We start from the raw sequence: 20,274 nt of genomic DNA on the forward strand, positions 1-20,274 counted from the left end.
ATGACACATGGGCAGTGGGGCCCTGATGCTAATTTTGCATTTGGGCCGGAGAGCCCTGCCTGTCTCAACATCTGAATGGAGTTCCTTGTATTTTTTGTATAGATTGTTGTAAAAATGTACACATTGTAATGTACGAATCATGCAGTTTATTGAGGGCCACAGCTTAACTAGTCTTTTTCTTTTATCATTTAGGTGTGCTCACATAATAACGAGACATGCTGAAAGCCATGAGGATCACTACTTTCTCTCTGACATGTGCAAGTGTGTTTTTTTTAATTGGAATATACATCAAATCAAACCAAATAGAACGGAATAGAAGGGAATCAACTGTCATGCCTATTCTTCCCCCAAATATTAGCGTATATCCCCAAAATATATTTAAGGGTGGAAATGGGATATTTTTTCTAGAGACCACGGACAGAATGGAGCCACCATCCTTGGTCTTATGTGCAATTGAATCAGCAGCTCGAGTGTATCATGATCGACCAATAGGCTTCTTTATGAAGGGGCTGTATGATATTGAAACAGAAGAAGATATGAACACAACCAGGAATCTTTTTCCGACTCTCTCGTCTTTTGATAATGTCTATATACTGCCTCTGAGACTTGAGGAATTGTTTAATAATACACCTCTTCAATCATGGTATGAAAAGGTATGTAGAAGTTATTAAAACATGTGTATAATGATGTGAATGTTACGGTACGTACAAAGCATAATCATTTTCTATGAACTTGCCTCTAATGAGTAAGAGTGATGCTCAGTCCATTGAAATACAGTTCTGCTCCTAAATCCTCACAGATTCTGCTGACGTTCCACAGTACGCAAGTGAGCACATTATTTAAATGGGTTTTCTGGGAGATTTTCACTGATGACTTATCCTCTGGATAGGTCATCATTATGTGATCGGTGGAGATACAACACCTTGGACCCAAGGTGATCAGCTGTTTAGGAAGGCAGCGGCACTCACAGTAGCATTGCGGTCTTCTCAAAGCTTTCCTTAGGCCTAGGCACAGCTCAGCTCCATTGAAATGAATGGGTCTGACTGGGATGCACCTAGCAAAAATTGTGCATACAAAACTACAAAACATATAGGGTCGTACAGCTCCACATACTGCTTACATCCAGTGATGTCTCCTCTAATGTAGGCCATGATGATGTATTTCAGCCGCATCTCGTGCCTGCAGAGTTTGACAAACAGACATCTTAGTTTCCTACTTCTCCATCATCCTCCCACCTTCTGAACACCACACCCTGCCACCTCTAATACTGTACCTGCTGTGCTCCCCAATACTATACTGTAGAAATAATTCACTTGGAAATACTAGTACCATGCAGATAGTGCCACCCTCACTAATGATTGTTGGCACACAGTGTCCTAAAATACACTGTGCCTAGCAAATAGTGCCCCTGACACTAATAATCTAAACATAATGTCCCTCAAAAAAATTGTGCTAAGATGACACTGTGCCAGGATGCCCCCTAAACTAATAGTGTTCCCCAAAGACCCACCAATAGCAATAATTTTCTGCCAGAGGGCACTTAGTAGCAATAGTTCCCCTACAGTCCTCCAACACTAATATTGCTCCCATAGTGGCCATAATAGTAGTCATGTTCCCCATAGTATTCTCATCTATATATATAAAATAGGAATGCTAAGTGAGCTTAGATACCGAGGTACCAGCCAGTACCAAAGCCTACTTCAAATTCCTATTTTAAATTGTATTAAAATACCCAGATATGAATACAGTAATGATTCACCAAAGTCTCAAGCTACTTTGGGTGAGACCAATTTTCGTAGTCAGGCTGTCTACCAGCATTCCGACCCCTCCTCCCGGGTGGGCCCCTCCCCCCTATTCCACTCTACATTCTCTCTCTCAACATCTTCTTCTGAAGTGACAACTCAGATACACTCACACATCACAATATAGATGGAAGTCTCCCCAACAAAAACAATAATTGTCCAATAAAGGACCCCTAGATCCCCAATCCCCTTCTATATACACATTTATGGAACTAGGGAACCACAATGCTTGAGGATCTATCTCCAGTATAATATATCCCACATTGTTGAGAACATTCCCAACCTAGTGTTCTTATCTTATATTTATATTTATCTTTCACTTTCTTATTATAACATATGGACTTCTCTATAAATTAAGGATATATATGCATATCCAGATGTATATGAAAGTATATTGACACACACAGAACTATAGAGATTTTATGAATCTCATTCCGTTTTATTTTTATTTTTATTTCTATTCATTTTTATTCAGTTTTATTCTTATTCTTAAATTACAAGTTTTAATCTTATTCTTAAATATAAATATTATGAATGAAATATTGAGACACAATATGGCCGTATCCTGTCCGTCTCCTCATAAGTATCATATTGTTCCATTTGAACTTCATCCATTCTACCTACAATTCCAGGATTAATGTCACAGAACACCGTTAATTGAGGTCTATAACCACTCCCCCAGAACCTTAATTGATCCAATAAAGACCACATATATAGGATAAAGAAAATAGGCTACCCATTCCCACTGATGAAGGAGCAGTGAGCTTCGAAACGCGTATGGGGTAATATGAGGTAGCCATACCCATGACAAGCTAGCTAAAATTAAAAGGATCCGAACTTCCAACAGCTCCGGAGCACGCTTAACTTTTGAAAAAACCGCAGCCTCTTATTCCCGCCATCGGACAGCACGTGTAACGCCGATGAAAATTGAGCGGGAGAATCAGTAAGCGCAGGTGACGTCACCGAAAGTTACGCACAGCCGCAGCAGTAGACGGGCCGAGCATACAGCTCCGTAAGCAGGAAGTAAGTCTTTGAGCGGGAAGAAGACACGTAGACGCCACCCGCCCGCCAGGAGACGCCACCCGCCCGCCAGGAGCTGCTCACCAACCCACATCTCATCTACAGGAGGGTAACGTACCTGCTACAAACAGCAGTACTCTATTATAACATTATTGTGGGACAACTGTGGAAGCAAATTATTACCAGCAGGAGGTGAAACATTCTACCCATTTGAAACAAAGGGGGCAAATTCAGATCGGATACTAATTCCCCCCCCAAAAAAGGGGGCCCTCACCTCTCATCTATATTTGTTCCTTATTTGACAAGATCGGACTTCTACTATCTCACCTTTCATACTACCATCATCTTATTCATTGTATGTACTATTTACTTCAAAGGAGAACGCCATTTTGTGCCCAGGATCCATCACTACTTATACACGTAGTAGTTGACGGATACAAGCCACATATTTATGTCAGCAATCTACTCTTTTTTATGCATTGTTACTTTTTTATGCACTGTTGCTTTTTAGTCCATAATTTGTGAATTGATATTATATTGTCCACATTTTATACTTCCAGGAGAACGCTATCTTTTACTAGTTATATATCTTTTTGCCAACATCTGGCATATACCAGCCAGCTATTACTAATAAAATATTCTTTTACATGCAATACCTATGACTAGAGTGCCATCCCTATACTTATCCTAATGAGACCAATTTTGGCCAGCGTGGTGATGTCATACGTCACCGTGCACAGGATTTTGTGCAAGATCTTCAATCTAAATGTTGACGGCCAGCCCGTCACAAGCAAATGAATGAGGTAAGTATTTTTTTTTTTTTTTTACCACCATTCTGGGAAAATCGATTCGCTACCACGAAGCACTAGGAAATTCGGCTTCGAGGCAAATAGAATTTTCCCTGAAATTTGGATTGAAGTCCATTTTGTGGACTTTGATTCGCTCAACACTAGTCATAATACATACCCCAGCTGCTGCAAATCATAGCAATACACACTTCAGATGCTGCAGAACATAATAATACACACTTCAGCTACATCATAATACACACCTATACTACATCTGCATTTTCCTTTCCGGTAATGAGATCCATCATAGGATTTCAAAACCGGAGGGTAACACTTCAGTTTTGTCCCCATTCATTGTCAATGGGGACAAAACTGAACTGAACCGAACGGAGTACACCAGAATGCATTTCATTCCGTTTCGTTGTGTTCCTATGACGCACACAAAAGCATGGCCAGCAGCGCTTTTTAGTGCGTCATGGGATACAGATGAAGACAGATCCAGCATGAAACACAATGTAAGTCAATGGTGCCAGATCCATTTTCTCAGACACAAAAGTAACTATCTTAGTAATTTTAGAGATAATTTAAACGGATAAGTTTAGAACGGATGCAGCCGGTTGTATTATCCTAACAGAAGCATTTTTGCTGATCCGTGATTGATCCAGCAAAAACGCAGATGTGAAAGTAGCCTTATCTTCTGAAGAACCTTATAATACACATCTCAGCTGCTGAAGAACATAATAATTAGAGATGAGCAGTTTTAAAAAAATGGATTCATATGCTATGCCGAATTTCTCCAAGAAATTTGCTTAGTTATGAATTAATTGGTCATGAATCGCATGAAATCAGGTATATCCAGACCTCTCAATGTGAAAAGTATATTTAGGTCACAGGCTACTGTAGACTCTGTCATATCTTTGATAGCCAGTGTACATCCATACACATGACAGCTGCCCCAGCACACTCAGCTCTGCTGTCTCTCTATATGACAGCTGCCCCAGCACACTCAGCTCTGCTATATATCTATCTACTGTATAGTAATACTTACATATATATAGATATAGCAGAGCTGAGTGTGCTGGGGGAGCTGTCATGTGTATAGATGTAGCAGGGCTGGGTGTGCTAGGGCAGCTATCATATATAGAGATATAGCAGAACTGGTTGTGCTGGGGCAGCTGTCATATATAGAGATATAGTAGAGCTGAGTGTGCTGAGGCAGCTGTCATGTGTATGGATGTAGTAGAGCTGGGTGTGCTGGGGCAGCTGTCATATAGAGATATAGCAGAGCTGAGTGGGCTGGTGAAGCTTTCATATAGAGATATAGCACAGCTGGGTGTGTTGGGGCAGCTGTCGTGTATATACAGTGTATGTATAGTGCTTTGTATGTAGTGCTTTGCCTCTGATACAGAAGGTTGTGGGTTTGACAGACACTCATCTCCCTCTCTTGCTGCAGCACAGGCAAGGAATCTGTATCCTGAGGATGGCAATACAGATGACTATGCCCGGGATTCGTCTGATTTGAATTTTGTAAATGAGGTCGGGATTCGAGTCCACGAATCCTTTGAATCCAGCAAGAGTCGAGGGATTTGTGGATTCGACTGATTTGTCGTCCCACCTCTAGTAAAAACAGTGCAATGCAAATTCGTAACGCGAAATACAGGCGTAGGTCACTTTGGCTAAATTTTTCAAGCTGCTAGAAATTTCATGAGTTTCTCCTGAGGCTGGAGAAAATGGTTGGCACTGCAGAACATTACAATAGCTTTATATGCAGATAGTCAAGTGCTCCAATATATTTGCAATTGCGCTAATCGGCAGTAATTTGAATATTTTTGCGCACTACGTCCAACTTCACATTTTAGTAGGTCTGACTACAGATTACTGATTGGTGCACTAGGTATTGTTGCGAACTTGACATTGCTTCCTTCTCATTGAAGCAGAGAGAAATCATGTGTTCAGATGGAAAAAAAATGCTAAATATTTGATTTATAACGAATATTTAGCACTATATTCTAAATATTCACGATAAAAATTGGTTATTCGAATATTCACACTCAACACTAACAGGGAGTCCCTCCGAGTCACTTGCGCAAATGGTCCACTGCATGGTCACTTGCTTGGGTAGTGACAGCCAAATTGTCACCATTCAGCAAAGGGATGACTTCTGGCTCTCCACCTTGTTGGACCCTCGCTACCAGTCAAAAATGGAGGCCTTTTTTACACCCACTGAGAGGGAGGACAAACTGAACTACCGTACTATAGAGGCATCCTATGTAGTCAGTTGGCTGATGCCTATCTGCGCCATTGTCCATCGTCTCGCGGGTCTGACCTGAGGAGCCCTCTGCACTCACGTTCTTGTGTGGTAAGAGAAGAGGACTTCCAATGTGGAACAATACCGGAAGTAGATAGTGCAGCTGGTAGTTAGTAGGAGGAAGTGTATGTGAGGTGGGATGCGTTCCACTGTGGAATGCATCACCTTTAAGTAGGGCGCGTGAAGGAGGAGGAGTTTACAGGAGGGGATGGCGCAACCCAGACGGGAAGCCCAAATCGCAATATTCCTGATCAGAATATATAAAAAATATGGAAAATTTGTTTTAGGAATAGGTGTTCAAGTAAAGAACAAGGAAATGAAAACTCATAGTAGATGACTCTAAAAGAGCATATCTCATAAATCACTAAGTCAAAGATAGACAGTACAAGAAGAATGGAAAATTGTATAAAGGATACATTGAAGAGTGGCAAACGAGGTGGGGGTCCAGTTCCTAATGTATCTGGAAAACAAGAAAATAAATCATTAGTATCTCAGTCAATGCATGTAATCAGATAAAAGCTGACAATTCATATTCCCTATTGAGACCCCTGTCTTCTAGACTCTGTAGTCTATGTATCCAATAGGCTTCTAGTTTTTTCAGCATGTGTGGTTTTTTTCTCCCACATCTGGGCATACTTATGTGCTCTATGACTTGAAACTTTAATTGAGATAATTGTGTTTCATTTTGTGAAAATGATGTGGGGCTGGGAGTAAAAGGTTTTGACAACAAATCGTAGATTTGTGCTGGTAAAGTCTATCTCTAACAGTTTAGGTTGTTTCGTCAACATATATTAGGCCACAGGGACATTTAAGGAGATAGACAATGTAATTTAATTGGCATGTGTGATAACTAGAGCTGAGCGGACACCTGGATGTTCGGGTTCGACAAGTTCGGCCGCACTTAACAAAAAAGTTTGAGTTTGGGACCCAAACTTGACCCCGAACCCGAACCCTATTAAAGTCAATGGGGACCGGAACTTTGGAGCACCAAAATGGCTCTATAAAAGTCACGGAAAGGGCTAGAGGGCTGCAAATGGCAGCAAAATGTGGCTAAGAGCATAGCAAGTGCTCTGCAAACAAATGTGGATAGGGAAATGACTTCAAATAACATAAAATACTTAAAAAATAAAATAAAATAATCTTGATCTAAGAGAAGGAGGTCCATATGGAGTAGGAGGTTGAGGAGGTGGTGGATGTGGCGGTGGAGGTGTAAGCGGCGATGGAGGAGGAGGAGGTAGCCAACACTGTTTTTTGTTTTTGTTTTTTATTTTATTTTTATTTTTTTGTTTAAATTTGTATAAACCCCAAAACATTGGGAAATATAACCTGTGATAACCCCCTCCACCTGTGCTAAACACATGTTTAGACAATACACTGGCTGCAGGGCAGGCCTGCATCTCCAAGGCGTAAAGGGCAAGCTCAGGACATGGGCCCAATTTAGAGACCCTGAAGTTGAAGGGGGCAGACCCATCAGTCAGTATGTGTAGACTTGTGCACACATACTGCTCAACCTTGTTGCATGTCCCTGTGACGTCCACGATCCAATTGGATATCTTCTCTATCAACTTTCAATGTTCTTTTCTGCGCCTACCATGGTGATCACGGATAGCGGGGAATCAGGGTTCCAGGCCGGAGATGGAGCCTGAGAAAGGGATACCACATCCAAGGGAGGTCAATTAATAAAATTAAATGTGATTGAGCGTAAATGTGGGACAAATTATTGAAGACGAAGCTTCAATTACCCACTCCCGACTAGGGGAGGTAGTGACGATAAATAACAATACAGGACTCTTAAGATGCTTTGTTATTGGAATGATCACTAAAAAATTACAGGGAATGTCATGGGAGTATTTTGGATTTGGAAACGTTAGACAGGGGAGGCCCTGCTGCCGCTTTGTTGACTCTAGATAATTTCTGCCTCATGGCACGTCCCTGTGACGTCCACGATCCAATTGGATATCTTTTCTATCAACTTTCGATGTTCTGTTCTGCGCCTACCATGGATATCTTCTCTATCAACTTTTGATGTTCTTTTCTGCACCTACTATGTAGATCACGGTTAGCAGCGAATCAGGATTCCACGCCGGAGAGGGAGCGTGAGAAAGGGATACCATATCCATGGCTGAAATGTGATCGAGCGGAAATGTGGGACAAGTTGTTAAAGTGGAAGAATTGAATGAAAAAAGGGGGCAAGCGTCAATTAAAGATGAATTTTAGACATTTAAGTCCCTGTCACCTATGCAGAGCAGTGGTTTTTCATCAGCAAAAATAGGTTAATGTCACCCACCAATGGAACAGACGATTTTACTAAAATTAGGTCCCTGTCACCTATGCAGAGCAGGGGTGTCATGGAACCATGAACCAGACGTACAACAAGAGATGAGTGGAAATAAGAAGGCTTTATTGAAAATAAAGCTGTAAGGCAAAAGTCCAAACGGATGGCTAAACCGAAGCAGGGTCTTGCGAAACCAGGGATCAGGAACCAGAAGGGTAGTCAGACGAAGCCAGGATCAGGAACCAACAGGGTAGTCAGACGAAGCCAGGATCAGGAATCAGCAGGGTAGTCAGACGAAGCCAGGATCAGGAACCAGAAGCAGCAGCAGTCTTAGAAGCATGTGAGCACAGGAGGACCAAGCAAGGAACTGAAGCCACAGACCTCCTATATATATGAGCTAGGCATCCAGCTCCTCCCAGTGGGAAGGAGGAGCCGCAGGGTGGGAGGCTACAAGAAACCCAGAAACCAAGATGGCCGCCAGCACATGTCAAACGAAGGAGAACAGCAAGGAGGTAAGACCATGACAGTACCTCCCCCTCAAGGGCCCCTCCTCCGCGGAGTAAGGAACGGTTTCTGAGGGAAGCGTGCGTGGAAGGCTCGGAGCAAGGCAGGAGCATGGACATCTGCGGAGGGAACCTAGGAACGCTCCTCTGGACCATAACCACGCCAATGGACCAAAAACTGCACCCGGCCGCGGACCAGGCGTGAGTCCAGGATATTGCTCACCTCATACTCCTCACGATTGCCCACTTGGACCGGACGAGGCCGAGGAATTGAGGAAGTGAAACGATTACACACCAGTGGCTTCAACAGGGAGACATGAAACACGTTGGAGATCCGCATGCCAGGAGGAAGCGCAAGGGCATAGGCTACCGGGTTTACCCTGCGAAGCACTCGGAAGGGACCAACAAAGCGAGGCGCCAGCTTGGGAGTGGGCACTCGAAGGTTGAGGTTGCGGGTGGACAACCATACGCGGTCTCTGACCTGGTAGGAAGGAGCGGGCGCTCGTCTGCGATCAGCCTGGAGTCTCTGGCGCTGCGCAGAGACCTCAAGGGACCTCTGGATCTGTACCCAAGAAGCACGTAGGACGGAAAGGTGATCCTCCACAGCCGGAATATCCTGGGGAGAGAATACCTCCGGTAACACGGCAGGTTGGAACCCATAATTGGCCATGAAGGGAGACGTCCCAGAGGAAGAGTTCACCGCCGTGTTCCTGGCAAACTCAGCCCAAGGCAGGGGGTCAACCCAATTGTCTTGGTGATCGGAGACATAGCAACGAAGGAATTGCTCCAAGGCCTGATTGGATCGTTCTGCGGCCCCATTGGACTGAGGGTGGTAGGCCGAGGAGAAAGAGAGATGAATCCCCAACTGGGAGCAAAAGGCGCGCCAGAACCTGGACACAAACTGACTCCCCCGATCCGACACAATCTCCTTGGGCAAACCGTGCAACCGGAAGACCTCCCTGGCAAAAATCGAGGCCAACTCTTGTGCAGAGGGTAACTTTTTGAGAGGAACACAGTGGCACATTTTGGAAAACCGATCCACTATCATGAGAATGACCGTATGGCCTTGGGATGCAGGGAGGTCCACAATGAAATCCATCCCCAGGTGTGACCATGGACGCTCCCCGGTGGCTATGGGTTGCAAAAGGCCCAACGGAAGGTGTCGAGGGGACTTACTCTGGGCACAAACGGAGCATGCCGCTACATATGCGGCGATGTCGGAACGTAGTGAAGGCCACCAGAACAGACGTTAAACAGCCCAGGACAGCTGATTCTTTCCAGGATGCCCCGCGGCCTTGGAGTTATGGTAGGTTCGCAACAACCGAGTGCGCAACTCCTCAGGCACAAAACACCTGCCGTTGGGTCTCCCAGAGGGAGCACCAGATTGAGCCGCCAAAATCTGCTCACCCAGGGGAGAGGTCAGGCTGGTGCAAATGGCGGCCAGGATCTGATTCGGAGGTATGACCGAAGTCGGAATCGACTCCTCCCCGGACAGCTCGGAGTACTGCCATGATAAGGCATCCGCTCTGATGTTCTTGGAACCGGGTAGGTAGGAGACCACGTAATTAAAACGTGACAATAACAGAGCCCATCTGGCCTGACGTGGTGTCAATCTCTTGGCCTCAGAGAGATAGGTCAGATTCTTGTGGTCCGTCAGGATGAGAACCGGAACCACCGAGCCCTCGAGCAAGTGCCTCCATTCTTTAAGGGCCTGCACGATGGCCAATAACTCCCTGTCACCAATCTGGTAGTTGCACTCCGCGGAAGACAGTTTCCGGGAGTAAAACCCACAAGGAAGCAGAGGACCCTCTGGTGTTCTACGGTGAGACAGGAGGGCGCCTACTCCCGTCTCAAACGCGTCCACCTCGAGGACAAAAGGCAACCCAGGGTTGGGATGCGACAGAAACGGAGCCGACACAAAGGCGGACTTTAGAGCCTCAAAAGCTCGGATGGCCTCGGGCGGCCAGACCTGGGGATTACTGCCCTTCCTGGTCAGATCCGTGAGAGGCTTGGCTAGCATGGAAAAGTCCCTGATGAACTTCCGATAATAATTGGCGAAGCCCAAAAAGCGCTGCAGGGCACGAAGACCACTGGGCTGGGGCCACTGTAAGACAGCCGAAACCTTCTCAGGATCCATGGAGAACCCCTCAGCGGAAATGATGTAACCTAAGAAGGTTACCTGGGATCGGTGAAATTCGCATTTCTCAAGCTTACCGAACAGCTTGTTCTCTCGTAACCGTTGCAACACTCGTCTGACATCCAGAATGTGGGCCTCCATGGATTCAGAATATACCAAGATGTCATCCAAATAGACCACCACACACTGCTGCAACAGGTCACGGAAAACATCGTTGATGAATTCCTGGAAGACTGTGGGCGCATTGCACAACCCAAAGGGCATAACCAAGGATTCATAATGACCGGTCCTGGTGTTAAACGCGGTCTTCCACTCATCGCCCGCCTTGATCCTTACCAGGTTATACGCCGCCCTCAGGTCGAGTTTGGTAAGGACCGTGGCCCCTTTGAGGCGATCGAACAGCTCGGAAATCAAGGGTATCGGGTAAGCGTTCTTGATCGTGTGCGATTGAGACCCCTGTAATCGATGCAAGGCCTCAACTCACCGCCCTTCTTTTTCACAAAGAAAAATCCAGCCCCTGCCGGGGACGAGGATTTGCGAATGTGTCCGCGTGAAAGCGCCTCCCTCACGTACTCCTCCATGGCCTCATTCTCCGCTACCGACAGTGGATAGACTTTGCCACGAGGCGGAACGGCACCAGATTGTAACTCTATGGCACAATCGTATGGGCGGTGCGGAGGTAGGGCAACCGCACGCACCTTATCGAATACATCCCGGTACTCCTCGTATTCAGGAGGCAACAGAGAGTCCGAGGAAGTACACAGCAACTTGACAGACCCATGGATGCAACTAGCCCCACACTGCGGTGACCACGAGAGGATCTCGGCCGATTTCCAATCAATAGTCGGATTATGCTTCTGGAGCCAGGGGTACCCCAAGACCACCGAGTAGTGTGGAGACGAAATAACCTGGAGACAGACCGACTCTCTGTGAACGGCACCAATGGCCATCCCCACTGGAAGGGTCTCATGAGTCACGTGTGGTGGCAGAAGGGGTCTGCCGTCTATCGCCTCAAGAGCCAGTGGGGAACCTCGAGGCTGCAGAGGAATGGAATTGGCAGCAGCGAACACACTATCAATGAACAAACCACCAGCACCAGAGTCCACCAACGCCTGGGTCGTCACCGAGCCCCCGACCCAGGAGAGGACAACAGTAATCAGTGGTTTGTCAACACGGGAAACCGGGGACGAGGAGACTCCACCCAAGATCTGCCCCCGACAGGATCTCAGGTGCGAGCGTTTCCCGGACGGTTCGGGCATGCCAACCGAAAATGCCCACCGAGACCACAGTACATGCATCGGCCCTCGCGTCTCCGGAGTACCCTCTCCCCCTCGGACAGGCGAGCAAACCCCAGCTGCATGGGTTCACCCCCAGACAAGTCATCCCCAGGAGGCGTGGGAGGAGAGGGAGGCACGGGTGGGACAGCAAACGTAGGCGCCAATCTGTTAGAAGGCCTCCGCAGGCTCTCCTTAAAGGAAGGTCTCTCCCTGAGTCTGGTGTCAATCAAAATCAGGAAAGAAATAAGAGACTCGAGCTCCACTGGTAGGTCCTTAGCTGCAACCTCATCCTTCAAGGCATCCGAGAGACCATGAGAGAAAGCAGCGACCAGAGCCTCATTATTCCAGCCCACCTCTGCTGCCAGGGTACGAAACTCAATGGCGTATTCAGCTACGGATCGTGAACCCTGTCTGATGGACATAAGGAGCTTCGCAGCAGAGGCAGCACGAGCCGGCACATCGAATACCTTCCGAAGAGAAGCAACAAAACCAGAAAACTCGGCAACCACCGGATTGTTGTTCTCCCATAAAGGGCTGGCCCAGGCCAAGGCCTTGTCCGAGAGCAGCGAGATCAAGAAGCCTACCTTTGATCTCTCAGTGGGAAAGGCATGTGGCAGCAACTCGAAGTAAATGCCCACCTGGTTAAGGAAACCTCGGCACTGAGTTGGCTCTCCCCCAAAGCGCTGTGGAAGGGGGGCAGAACCGGTCATACCCCGAAACACCGCAGGCGCAGCAACAGGTGTCGGGGTAGACTCTGGCGCAACAACCGGAGCGGCAGTAGGAGCGGGCCCAGGAGCGACAACCGACCCATCGGCAACGGAAGCTAAATGAGCCGTGCGTTCAAGCAGGGTTTGCAACGCCACAGCGAACCGACCCAACAGGTGATCCTGCTGATCAAGTCTGGCAACCAGCGTAGGTAGCGAGGATGGCCCTGTACCGTCAGAATTAATGGCTTGGTCCTAATGTCATGGAACCATGAACCAGACGTACAACAAGAGATGAGTGGAAATAAGAAGGCTTTATTGAAAATAAAGCTGTAAGGCAAAAGTCCAAACGGATGGCTAAACCGAAGCAGGGTCTTGCGAAACCAGGGATCAGGAACCAGAAGGGTAGTCAGACGAAGCCAGGATCAGGAACCAACAGGGTAGTCAGACGAAGCCAGGATCAGGAATCAGCAGGGTAGTCAGACGAAGCCAGGATCAGGAACCAGAAGCAGCAGCAGTCTTAGAAGCATGTGAGCACAGGAGGACCAAGCAAGGAACTGAAGCCACAGACCTCCTATATAAATGAGCTAGGCATCCAGCTCCTCCCAGTGGGAAGGAGGAGCCGCAGGGTGGGAGGCTACAAGAAACCCAGAAACCAAGATGGCCGCCAGCACATGTCAAACGAAGGAGAACAGCAAGGAGGTAAGACCATGACAAGGGGTTTGTATACGGCAAAATTGGTAAAATGTCACCTGACAATCTAACAGACGATTTTGGGAAATTTAGGTCCCTGTTACCTATGCAGGGCAAGGGTTTATTTAGGGCAAAAACGGTAAAATGCCACCCAAGAATGTAACAGTTGCTTTTGCACCCTGCTCCCTCTTTTGCTGTGCTGGTGCCTCTGTGTGACCACCGCCTCTTCCTCCGAACTCGCATGACCTTGAATCCCTGTTGGGTCTAGTGTCTCATCATCCTCTACATCATCTTCCACCCACTCTTTACTCCTGCCCTTCTTGTTGGTCTGCAGACTGCAGAAAGTTGCAGCAGTTGGCACCTGTGTTTTGTCATCATCGGAGACATGCTGCAGTAGTCTTCCAATGTCCTCATCCTGAAACATAAGTGGTTGGGCATCTGTCACGGATGGTGTTGCAGAAAACTAGAAGACAACAAATGAAGATCCGACTGACTTGATCCCAAACTAAGGAACATAAGGGTGAGCCCTGTAAAAGCCCTAGCGCTCTCCCTGACTTCTCAGCCCATGCAAAGATCTCTATGATAGATAATTGCATGCCCTCGTGATTCGACAGTATGACCACAATGGCTCCTCACCTGGTATACCCTCGTAAGAGGGTGCAGAATGCATCGACATATGTTTGTGGGGTGCATGCGCGTTCTCCGGAGGGAGAGCGTTTTGGGGATTACCGTTGATGGCGCGGTGAGTGGCTAGTCCCCGCCATTCCTTTACCATTGCCTGTTTTGGTGTCCCCTTACCTTTTTATGCTTTCACCGTGGTTTGTTTAGTGTGCGGTTGCACACCTACGGAAGAGGGTGCAGCATGCATCGCCATTTCTTGTGGGGTGCATGCGCGTTCTCCGGAGGGAGAGTGTTTTGGAGATCACCGTCCCTCTCTATGTTCCTATCTCTGGTCGTCTGCTGGCAGCATTCCATTAGTGTTAAGGCTGTATGCTGGGTAGGAGTGTCTGTTGGCAGCGACTGGAGTGGGGACGTTAATAGAGAGTGGACGCAGTGTCAGTGCGGTCTCTCCGGGCTGTTTCTTTGCTGGTCTCCGGTTCCTGTGTGTTGCTCCGGAGCCTGGCAGTCGGGTCCTGGTTCCTGTGTGTTGCTCCAGGGGTCGGCAGCAGTCCTGGGGAGACTCGCGGGTATTGACACTGTTTCCCTTATTTTACCCTTCTCCTATCCCCTTGTTGAGTCCCTCACCAGTTTCCCTTTTTTTTTTTTTGGTGGGGGGGCTCTGAGGGGTGGGAGTGTCATGACCATGGTCGTGACTCCTGTAACCGCACGCAGTTGCCTGCGGTCTGGCCTGGTTGTCAATCACAGGTGAGGGCTGAAGTATGTTGTCTCACCTGTGGTTGCCGCTGGCAACATTGTTTATGTGGCAGCATAACAGCCTGAGCTGGTGCTAGGCAGCTTGCTGTAAGTGCATGCGGTTGCACCTGGCAACCTGTCTATGTAGGTGTGCCTTGTCTCTGTTATTGTGCAAAAGGTTTATTTATGGGTGCACGTCCCCTTTAAGTGGCTGTCTTCCCTTCCCTTGTGTGAGAAGGGTTAATTCCCTTCCTAGTGTGTGAACACTGGGTGTGTCTGTGTGGGTGTGGCCTATATAGCTTCTGCTGTGATTCAGAAGTCTGAGGGGTACTTCAGCTATGGTAATCTGGAGTCATCCTCCTTCTTATTTACCATCTGCCAGTGAGGGCCTCCCTTGTGGTCATAAATGTTGTTATGTGATGTTAAGTTAATGTTTATGTGGTGTCTGTTATTATTGCAGCTATGCTTCTGGCTTCCTGTGTGTTTATGTGTGCTGTGTCCTTTTATGTCTGTGTGTGGACTTCAGCACTTGAGCTCAGGGATCCAGTCAGTGTCTCTGTGGCAGGTAGGGGTGGAAGTCTTTCACTCTACTACCATATCCATAGTCTGTTTATGTTTTATATCCCCTTGCTGCTCGGACAGTTTAGACTCCTGTTTCTCTGCGTCCAGGAGGAACAGGTGGTCTACCCAGCTCCTAGCTCAGGGATCAGCGGAGGGTGAGTAGGGATCCGAGGTTACTGAGCATGAGCCCTCCTACCTTCAAAGTCGGCTCATGCAGTTAGGCGTCAGGGTCCGATTAGGGATGCGTTAGGAGGTGACCTGCTCCCTTATTCTGTTGTCCTGGCCGAGCAGCAAATAACATCTCGTGGCATCGCACGGCTGAGGGTTTCCCCCATTCTCAGCCGTGACAGCATCCGTGCATTCAATCTCTTCCACTTCTGGGGCAGGGCTATGTGGATGGCCCTGGGAAACCCTGCCAGCAGAGTCATCAAAAAGAATAACAGATTGTTGCATGACTTGGGGCTCAGACTGCTTGGCTGATTTGCAAGGGGGTGAGTTGAAAGATAGATGGCCATGGGCTGTAGGTGCCAACTCTGATCTTTCAGCAGGGGACTGGGAGGGAGACAATGAGAATGAACTGTAAGCACTGTCAGCCCCCCAATCTACTATAGTCTGTACTTGTTCTGGCCTCACCATTCATACTGTCCTAAATGCAGTGTAGGCCGCAAATGTACTTTCTAGCGCAAAAGATGAGCATTTGTCACCCAACAATGTAACAGAAGAATTAGTAAAATGTATTTCCCTTTCCACTATGTAAAGCAGGAGTATATCACAGCTAAAAATTGGTGAATGTCACCCAACTATGTAACAGACTGCAAATAAAGGCTTCTGTACCAAATATTAACACTGATTTTCTCAGGTGTTCAAATGCTTATGTTCAGCAGCGCAAAACAAATACATTCTTTAAAAATCATACAATGTGTTGGTGATGCAACAGAGATACAGGCACTCTGGGTCACATATTTTGGTTCTGCCCATTAATTACCAGTTTCTGGTCCGCTATTGAAACAAAAATAAACCAAATATGTGGCACTTCTCTCCAGCTTACTCCTACCTCGGTACTATTATGGCTGCCTTCCAAGAGCTGGTCTCCTAAACCTTTTGACCTTCCCACCTGGCTTGTTCAAGCAGCTAGGTCCCTTATCCCGCTGCATTGGCTTGACTCAGCTCCTCCTACCATCCCCCAATGGGAAACAAAGGTGAACCAACTATATCTCATGGAAGAACTCAGCAATAGTGTTGAGCGCGAATATTCGAATCGCGAATTTTTTTCTCGAATATCGCAATTTCGAGATTTCGCGAATATTTAGAATATCGTTCTATATATTCGCGAATTCGAATATTCGTCTTTTTTTTTTTTTTTTTTTTATTATTATAATTTTTTCCTTTCCCACTTCCCTAAAGTTGTTCTTACCTGTCCTTTGGATTCCTGGCTTCCTGGCTGCTCCAGTCAGTGGCGTTTTCAACTTACTGCTATATTCAATATTAGCTAAATTACAATCTAATCTATATGTGTATTTTACGAAATTTCGCAAAAGCCGAAATTGCGATGCGAGTAATATAATACGAAATAATCGCATGAAGATTTCAATTTAGCACTGCTATATTCCATATTCTAGCCTAATATGGAATATAGCTGTGCTAAGTTAGCACTGCTACATTCCATACTAGGCTAGAATATGGAATATAGCAGTGCTAAAGTTGAAATCTTCATGCGATTATTTCGTATTATATTATTCGCATCGCAATTTCGACTTATTCAAATGTTCTTATTATTGCTCTAACTTCGTCTTTTCGAAATTTCGTAATATTCTGAAAGACGAAGTTAAAGCAATATTACGAAATTTCGAAAAGACGAAGTTAGAGCAATATTACGAAATTTCGTAAAATACACATAGATTGTATTTAAGCTAATATACTGCTATAGTAATATTTTTTAATAGTGTACATATTTTACAAAACTTAAGTTCAGAAGAGGCAAAAAAAAACTTAGAGGAAAAAAAAGGGATTATAGCACTATATAAGCTAAATTACAATCTATATGTGTATTTTACGAAATTTCGTAATATTGCTCTAACTTCGTCTTTTAGAATATTCGTAATATTGCTTTAACTTCGTCTTTCAGAATATTACGAAATTTCGAAAAGACGAAGTTAGAGCAATAATAAGAACATTTGAATAAGTCGAAATTGCGATGCGAATAATATAATACGAAATAATCGCATGAAGATTTCAACTTTAGCACTGCTATATTCCATATTCTAGCCTAGTATGGAATGTAGCAGTGCTAACTTAGCACAGCTATATTCCATATTAGGCTAGAATATGGAATATAGCAGTGCTAAATTGAAATCTTCATGCGATTATTTCGTATTATATTACTCGCATCGCAATTTCGGCTTTTGCAAATGTTCTTAATATTGCTCTAACTTCGTCTATTAGAATATTACGAATATTCTAAAAGACGAAGTTAGAGCAATATTACGAAATTTCGAAAAGACGAAGTTAGAGCAATATTACGAAATTTCGTAAAATACACATAGATTGTATTTAAGCTAATATACTGCTATAGTAATATTTTTTAATAGTGTACATATTTTACAAAACTTAAGTTCAGAAGAGGCAAAAAAAAACTTAGAGGAAAAAAAAGGGATTATAGCACTATATAAGCTAAATTACAATCTATATGTGTATTTTACGAAATTTCGTAATATTGCTCTAACTTCGTCTTTTAGAATATTCGTAATATTGCTTTAACTTCGTCTTTCAGAATATTACGAAATTTCGAAAAGACGAAGTTAGAGCAATAATAAGAACATTTGAATAAGTCGAAATTGCGATGCGAATAATATAATACGAAATAATCGCATGAAGATTTCAACTTTAGCACTGCTATATTCCATATTCTAGCCTAGTATGGAATGTAGCAGTGCTAACTTAGCACAGCTATATTCCATATTAGGCTAGAATATGGAATATAGCAGTGCTAAATTGAAATCTTCATGCGATTATTTCGTATTATATTACTCGCATCGCAATTTCGGCTTTTGCAAATGTTCTTAATATTGCTCTAACTTCGTCTATTAGAATATTACGAATATTCTAAAAGACGAAGTTAGAGCAATATTACGAAATTTCGAAAAGACGAAGTTAGAGCAATATTACGAAATTTCGTAAAATGCACATATTAGCCTAGCCATTGTCAATTAGCATAGGAACGTTGCCTTATACTATCAAGATAAATAATCGCAATACGCGGAAATTTTTATTCGTATATTATTCGCGATAATTGGAATAATTACGAATATTCGATTTCGACGAATATAACACGAATATTCATTCGAATGTTCGCAAAATATCGCGAAATCGAATATGGCACCTCCCGCTCATCACTACTCAGCAATTGGGCCAATAGGTCCCATTCAAACTTTTTGCAACTATGGAAACCATGGATTGATTACAAGAAAACGTAATTTGAAGGTGACGCCTTTAACCTTTAAACATAAATTACATCTTAGCATTCCATAATGAGCTGTACTGAGAACAACCTGCGTTCTGTTTGTACCTCGCGGAGGATACTACACCCCTCCGTGAGTTATCCATATTTTAGTTTTTGTTATTATACTCCTGTCAAAGCCGGCTAGTCTTCATATGAAGATAAACGCAATGCTCGAGATGTTGTAAATCTGGTTAAGCCAACCAGAGTAATGTTTACCACTCTTATATATGTATTGCCCAAAACCACAAGCTTTGACGAGAGATTGTTACTCTTATACTTATCTGCTTTGTCTATAATTGCAAATATGTAAAAGTGACTTTGTAACTTTACAATATCTTATTTGACTGCATATTGGGCACACATTTTCTTTGCGAAAAATCAATAAAACAGATATTTGATTAAAAAAAATCATACAATGTAATTTCCAAATAGTTTTAAAAAAAATTCTGTCTCTCAGAGTAGGAATGCACCTACAATGTGAATTTCAGACCCCTCCATAATAAGTGGGAGAACTTGCAAAATTGCAGGATGTTTAAATACTTCTGTTCTTCACTGTATATCACAGCGAAAAATTGTTGAATTTCACCCGACAATGTAACAGACAAATTAGTTAAATGTATTTCCCTGTCTATTAGGTAGAGCAGGGGTATATTCCAGCCAAAAATTGGTGAATTTCATCCTACAATGTAACAGGCAAATTAGTTAAATGTATTTCCCTGTCTAGTAGGTAGAGCAGAAATATATCACAGCCAAAAATTTGGGATATGTAACCCAACAATGTATCAGACAAATTAGTGAAATGACTTAAAATAAAATAAAATAATTAAACATTTTAAATAATAATCTTGATCTATGAGGTGGAGGTCCTTATAGAGTAGGAGGTTGAGGGGGCGGCGGTGGACGTAGCAGTGTAGGGGGAAGCAGCGGTGGAGGAGGTAGCCAACACTGTTTTTTTGTTTTAATTATTTTGATTTTTTTGTTCAAATTAGGGTACACCCGAAAAGAGTGTGAAATATAAAAAAAAAAAAAAAAAAACAATGAGCAATTGCTCTGGAGTATAACAATAGGCCGGTATACATGTCTATTCTGCACAAGGTACGGACAAGTCCTTTGGGATCCATGCCGGGTTCATTGTAATGAATGTGAGCTTGTCCAAATTGGCTGTGGACAGGCAGTTGCACTTGTCTGTAATAACGCCCCCTGCTGTGCTAAACATACGTTCAGATAATACACTGGCTGCAGGGCAGGCCAGCACCTCCAAGGCGTAAAGGGCAAGCTCAGGCCATGGGTCCAATTTGGAGACCCAGAAGGTGAAGGGGGCAGACCCATCATTCAGTACATGTAGGCGTGTACA

The 20,274-nt window shown here is 44.7% G+C and overlaps 1 pseudogene; it reads left to right on the plus strand.

The window, feature by feature from the left end:
- The first annotated feature begins 332 nt into the window (after nt 1–332).
- Nucleotides 333–20,274, plus strand: part of LOC122935237 — a 73,200-nt pseudogene continuing 53,258 nt past the window's right edge.

This window comes from Bufo gargarizans, chromosome 4, assembly GCF_014858855.1.
Source record: "Bufo gargarizans isolate SCDJY-AF-19 chromosome 4, ASM1485885v1, whole genome shotgun sequence".
Taxonomy (NCBI): Eukaryota; Metazoa; Chordata; class Amphibia; order Anura; family Bufonidae; genus Bufo; species Bufo gargarizans.